This window comes from Mus pahari, chromosome 8 (assembly GCF_900095145.1).
Source record: "Mus pahari chromosome 8, PAHARI_EIJ_v1.1, whole genome shotgun sequence".
Classification (NCBI taxonomy): domain Eukaryota; kingdom Metazoa; phylum Chordata; class Mammalia; order Rodentia; family Muridae; genus Mus; species Mus pahari.
In genome coordinates, this window is record NC_034597.1 from 53,539,439 (window position 1) to 53,546,703 (window position 7,265).

Genomic DNA, 7,265 nt, shown 5'->3' on the forward strand with positions numbered 1-7,265 from the left:
CTCAGAAATCCACCTGCCTCTGCCTCCCGAGTGCTGGGATTAAAGGCGTACGCCACCACACCGGGCTCTTTTTTTTTTTTTTTTTTTTTTTTTTTTAAGATCTCAATAGTTTGGTTGGTTGGCTAAAGCATTTGTCCAGAGATGACCCACTGAAAAGAACCTGGAGATGCCTGGCATTCCTTGGCTTACCATTGATGATGGAATTTTAAGGCTCAGGGAAAGTGCAATGCAAGAGTGGTCTGCTGTGCAAAACCTAATCCTCCACAATGGCAAGACCCAGTAGACACGCCCTTCTCTAATCCTGTAAGACACAAAATGGTGAGAGGGGCACCAGCACCTTTAAAGAGCTTTGTTGTCACTGTTTTTCTTGTGCCAGACTTTAGGGATGAAGATGGTGTTGCTTGGTTAGATGAATCTAATACAATTGCACCACGGGCCAGGTGACAGCACTGAATTGCCAAGGGCAAGGTAATGGTAATTATCATAGTGTATTGGGGCCTCCCAGCTCTAGGTTGCCACTGGACCACCTGCAGTTATAATCTTCAGATCTGCCAAGCTTTACTATCCATACTAATTGCTGTCTTTCAAAACCCAGATCCACCAGCTGAAATCTTCAGCTATGCCAGAGCTGCTGCTCTACTGTCACTGTGTCTCCACCGCCTGCTGAGAAGACCGTTTGATGTCCCAGAAGACAACACCCTTTGGACCTGCCTACGGACTTTCACCTGTGCCTTGATCCTTGGACCCACCTACAGACATTCACTTGTGCCTTCAAAGACTGGGGATGGGGACTGGAATTTTTCCCACGCTCTCTAAACTGAGCTCCTACATTAAACTTTGAGCCTCGATCAGAATATTTTTGTCCTGGCTTCCAAATTTCTCTCACACATTCCATTTCAGCCCAGCCCGCCTCTCAGGATGAACCCAGACCGGATTAAAGTGAGTTTTACTGCAGACAGAAACTCACAATAGTGGGCATCATGGATGAAACAATGTCCATAATAGTCTGACTAATGATGGGCAGCAGAAGTGGACTGAATTTTATGGTGGTATGACTCATGTGGATCATTGGTACTAGCTAGTCAGTCATAGTGTTCCCAGGCATGACATAAATGAGAAGCCTACTTCATTTTCCTTTGACCTGCAGAAGCATAAAAAATCTCAGACAAATGAGAGAAAGACTACCTTTCATCATGGCAGAAAGAAATATTGGTCTGTGGTTCAGTTTCCATATTTGAGCCAGTTTGTAGATTCAGAACCCCCGGAATAAAGGAAAGGACAGATCCTCTGGAGGGAAGACATTGATCAAACATCAAAGAGTTTTCTGGTCCTTCCCCAGAGGGACCTACAGCCTTACAAAAGGAGAAACTGTACACCAGGAAAAGCAAACAACCAGACTTTCTGATGTCTATTGAATACTGGTTCAGAATTGATGCTGAATCCAGGAGATCTCATGAAGCATTGTGGCCTTCCAGTTTGAAGAAGTCAGATAATTAATAGAGTCTTGGCTGAGTCTGACCCACAGTAGGTCCAATAGGTACCCAAACTTATCCCATAGTTATTTCCAGAATATGTAATTGGGATAGATACACTTAGAAGTGGGCAGAACTCCCTGACCTGTGGAGTGAAGGGTTTTATGGTTGTAAAGACCAATGGAAGCCATTTGAGTTGCCTCTACCACAGAAAATCGTGAACCAAAACCAATATGACATCCAAAAAGGAATTGCAGAAATTAGTGCCACTATCAAGGACTCAAAAGATGCAGGAGTGGTGGTTCTCACCACATCTCCCTTTATCTGTCAGTGCAGAAGACAGATGGGTCATGGAGAGAGTGGCAGTTGACTATCAAAACTTTAATCAAATAGTGACTCCGATGACGTAGCTGATGTGCCTGACATGGTGCCTTTCTTTGAGAAGATGAACACAGCTCCCAGTATGTAGAATATAGCTGTTGATCTGGCAAGTGACATTTCCTCTGTGCCTGTCCATAGTAACTACCAGCTTGCTTTTAGATGGCAAGGCCAACAGTGCACCTGTACAGTTCTACCTCAAGAATAGATGTAGTTCCCATCCCGGTGTCATAATTTAGTTTGAAGAGATCTTGATTGTTTGTCTCTTCCACAAATGACATACTGATTGGACCAAGTGAGGAGGAGATGGCAACCACTTTAGACATGGTAACACATATGTACATCAGAGGATGGGAAACAAATCCAACTAAAATTCAAGGGCCTTCTACATCAGTGAAATTTTTAGGAGTCAATGGTCTGGGACTTTCCTTTTGGATGGACAATTCCTTTTTGGATGTCATATTGGTTTTGGTTCATGATTTTCTGTGGTAGAGGCAACTCAAATGGCTTCCATTGGTCTTTACAACCATAAAACCCTTCACTCCACAGGTCAGGGAGTTCTGCCCACTTCTAAGTGTGTCTATCCCAATTACATATTCAGACTTTTAAAGTTAAGGATAAGTTTTGTAGCTCTACCACCAAGAAAGAAACACAATGTTTAGTGGGCCTATTTGGATTCTGTAGACAGCACATTTCTTTCTTGGGTGTGTTATTCCAGCCTAAACACCAAGTGACTCAGAAAGCTTTTTAGCTTTGTGTGGAGCCTAGAATAGGAGAAGGTTCTTCAACAGATCTAAGCTGTTTTGAGGTTGCTCTACAACTTGGACCATATAATCCAACAGGCTTGCTGGTACTTGCTGGGAATCCTGATTGGAGCCTTCAGCAGGTAAGTCCCTACAAGTGAATAGCAGAGGAGACCTTTGGGATTTTGGAACAAGGCTCTACCATAATCTGCAGACAGCTAGTCTCCCTTTGAGAGATAGCTCTTGGCCTACTATTGGGCCTCACTGAAAACTGAACATTTGACACAGGCCACCAAGTTACCGTATGACCTGAACTTCTCATCATGAGCTGAATAGTTTCTGACCTGCAAAATTATAAAGTAGGACATGCATAGAAACAATCCATTATCAAATGGAGATGGAATATATGCAATGGGTCCAAACAGGTCCTAAAGGCACAAGCAAGTTACATGAAGAAGCTGCCCAAATGCCTATGGTCTCTACTCTCATCACAATGCTGTCTACCTCCAAGCATGTGCCTATAGCCTCATGGGGTGTTCCCTATGATCTACTGCTAAGGAAGAGAAGACTAGGGCCTGGTTTACTGATGGCTCTGCACATTGTGCTGGCACCACCCAGAAGTAGACAGCCATAGTATTACAACCTCTTTCTGGGACAACCCTGAAAGAAAGTGTTAAAGGGAAATCTTCACAGTGGACAGAACTTCAGATAGTACACACGGTATGACATTTTGTTTGGAAGGAGAAATGTCCAGATGTGTGATTGTTTATGGGTTATATATAGATAATGGATGGGGTGGATGGTAAGAGACTTAGAAAGACTATGATTGTAAAACTAGAAAAAGACATCTGGGGAAAAAAGTATACAGATAGATCTCTTCAAACAGATGAAGGATGTGAAGACATTTGTGTCCCATGTAAATGTTCATCAAAAAGTTCATCAAAAAGACTTTGGTAGAAGAGTTCCATAATCAAAGAGACAGGATAAGGTATTCTGTGGACAGTCAGCCTCTTTCCCCAGCCATCCTGGCCATTGTCCAATGGGTTCATGAACAAAGTGGTCATGGTGGTAGACTACATTTGGCCTTGACAACATGGATTTCCATTCACCAAGGCTTACCTGGCTATAGCCAGTAAGTACAGCCAGTAAGTACAGCAGTGCTGAGTGCCAGATCTGCCAACAGCAGAGACCAACACTGAGGCCTCAATGTAGCACCATTCCCTAGGATGACTAACCAGTGACCTGGTGGCTGGTTGATGACATTAGACCCCTTCATTTGTGGAAAGGACAACACTTTAGACTTCCTGGAGTAGACACTTACTCTGGCTATAAATCTGCCTTTCCTTCATGTATTGTTTCTGAAAAAACACCACCCATGAACAAACTCACCCTAAAAAAAATTCCATATAAGTGTACATGTGTACTAATTTGTATATTCATTCTATCAATTTTGTTCTCTATGGAATCCTAATCATAGAAATGTGTATTTTCACATTTCAATTATATTTGTTTTACTGAAAAGAAAATTCAGGAAGCAGAGATGTTTTTATTAGCACTTTTTATCCTAGGCTGCTTTGATGGACATGTCAAGGTTGCCCATAAGCCTAAGAACTGTAATTTGACCCCTCTGCTCTAGAATTCTCTGTAAGAATCTCTCCAAGGGCTGATCCATCCCCATTGTGTCCCTGGCAATGTTTATCAGGGGAATTGTACCAGGATATTCTGGGGGAGCTAAGTGTACCACGATTCCCTAGGGAAAAGAGGTTTCCCCTTTCACAACATAATGTGTGTTTGTGGAGAGCTCCTGCTGCCCACAGCTGGTCCACAGGCTAAGCCCAGCTTCCAAGGGGAGACACAGCAGGCACCTTATGTTCTTCTCTGTGGTGGCTGAAAGCCACACATGGGACTGAGCCACCCAGGGGAGGACGAGTCAAGTCTGCAGATTAAAACTCTCATAAACTCAGGTGGAACTGAGTTATCAAGTCAGTCTCCTGGTGCATAAGTGGTACTTTCTGATACCTACTTTAATAAATTACATCTCCAGTGTGCTATTTGCATAGCTATTAAATATCCTTATTATGAGGATAGGAAATTAGGAAGAAAGGGTTACAGGCTCAAGCCGTGTGTTAGTCTAGCACAGTGGGAATGCCGGAAGTGAAGCCAGCTTAGCTGAGGCTTGAGGGAGAAGCGTTTGAGCCTCTCAACAACAGCTCTGCTCCTAACTATTCACCCTACAGATGTGTTCCACGCAGCCCAGTTAGCAATGATTCTATGAGAATGTTCATCAGGGATCACTTGGGTACCTCAACCGACCACTGGATAAATACAGATGTACGCACAATTGACATCCTTGAAAGAAAGCTTTTAAAGGAAAGAGGCAAAGTGACTTTTAAAAACTACCACCACAAAATGAGCATTTGACATGATAAATAAATCAATTATTTGTATTTAACTAGTCACACGCACAATGTCTCCTTTGTATTCCGTGGATATATAGGTATATTTTGTCAATATGCATAAAATTACAAAAGCAGCAGGTCTTCTTTATCCTGCATTTATATTTTAAGCTTAACAAGTGACAATGCTAACTCACTAACAATTCAGCGTAACACGATGAGAGAAGTATTGAGATGTGTCGAGACGCTTGAATCCCTCCAGACTGTTTTTAACTTTTCTTATGCTTGGCAAGATCCCTGGTTATATCTGATCAAAACATTGGACACTCATTCCCTCCCCCACCCCACCCCACATGCTGCTCCTAGAAGCATTTTCCAAAATAGTTAGGACTGTGTTGTTTATGCCTGAACAGTCCCAGGGTGCACAGTGGGTAGATAAATAAACAAGTGTGTCAGATGGTGGCTGGCCAAGTGTGTCAGACGGTGGCTGCCCTAAAAAGAAAATGCAGCAGGGAGGGGCTAAGAGTGAGGTACAATTATTAGGATGATCAAAGGAAAAGGCTTGTTGAATCAACATTTAAGTGAAGACTGAAAGGATTTAGTAAATTGGCACAAGGCTATCAGGTGGAAGTGATCTCCAGGTAGAGGAGCAGTAAGTGTAAAGGCCCTGGGGTAGAGTGTGCTAACAAAACAGTATGATGAATTCCTTTCAAACTTTCACTCTGAGTGTCCACAGATCAATTGTGGGCTTGACGCATACATCAGTATGATAGATTTTTTTCAATTTTTTATTAGATATTTTCTTCATTTACATTTCAAATGCTATCCGGAAAGTTCCCTGTACCCTCCCCCTGCCCTGCTCCACTACCCTCCCACCCCCACTTCTTGGCCCTGGCATTCCATCTATAGGGTTGCAGACCCCATCAGCTCCTTGGGTACTTTCTCTAGCTCCTGATCTCTTTGGAAACTTCAAGATGTTGGAGATGCCAACAACATGGGATACATGTCAAGAAACGCTGCAGACAGGATGTGTAACCAGCCCAAAAGAGAACTGTGTTGCAGTCAACAAATCTGCTTGGAGTAAGAGATATGATGAGCCATCTATGAATGCCCTTAGACATCAGGCATAGCGATAGAAAATTTAGAGTTTTTCCTGCTGAGTTTCTGTCTTTGGTCCAGCACTTCCTCACTTATGTCCCATTTCCTTCCTTTTGGAATGGTAATGTATATTCTGTGCCGTTGTGTGTGGAAAAGGAGATGATATGTTTTTCTTGTTGTTGTTGTTGCTGTTGTTTTGTTGTTTGTTGCTGTTGTTTGATTTTACAAGGGGTTAAAGCTAAGGGATTGTTTTGAGTCCCAGAAGAGACTTGGGTCTTTTAAGCAATGCTAAGACTGTGAAAGACTATGGTGACTCTTGAAGTTAGACTGAATGCTTCTGCATTATGATATGAATAAAAAGCCCATGGGGCCAGAGGGTGGAATGTGGAGTTTGAGTGAGAATGTCCCTCATAGACTCATATATTTGAGTGTTTGGTTCCCAGTTGGTGGAACTGTTTGGGAAGAACCAAGAGGTGTGGCCTTGTTGGAGGAGGTGTGTCACCGGGGGTGGACTTTGAAGTTTTCATTGCTCATGGCAGGCCTAGTCTCTCTTTTTGCCTGAGCCTGTGGATCAGAATGTAAGCTTTCAGCTGCGGCTTAGTCCCATGCCTGCTTGCCCGAATGCCAACTGTGCTCCCCACCATGATGATTCCTGACCCTCTGAAACTGCAACCAAGTCTCCAGTTAAATGTGTCTTCTCGCTGGTGGTTCCCAGTGGCGAGAGGAGGAGGAGGAGGAAGCCGGGAGCGGAGCGGCTGGGGGGGGGGGGGGGTGGGGGGGTGGGGTGGACCCGCCGCGGCTGCTGCTGCCACCACCACCACCGCCACCCGCTGCCACTGCCACCACCGCTTGTGGGGCTCGTGGCGTGAGGAAGGAGTCGACGAGTGAGACCCCGGCGGGCGGCAGCGCCGCGCTGCTGCTACTGCTGCTGCGGGAGGGTCGGCGGCGGGATGGCGATGGCGGATATCGATAAACTCAACATAGACAGCATCATCCAACGGCTGCTGGAAGTGAGAGGGTCCAAGCCAGGCAAGAATGTCCAGCTCCAGGAGAACGAAATCCGAGGACTCTGCCTGAAGTCTCGGGAGATCTTCCTCAGTCAGCCTATCCTTTTAGAACTTGAAGCACCACTCAAGATATGTGGTGACATCCACGGGCAGTACTATGATTTGCTCCGT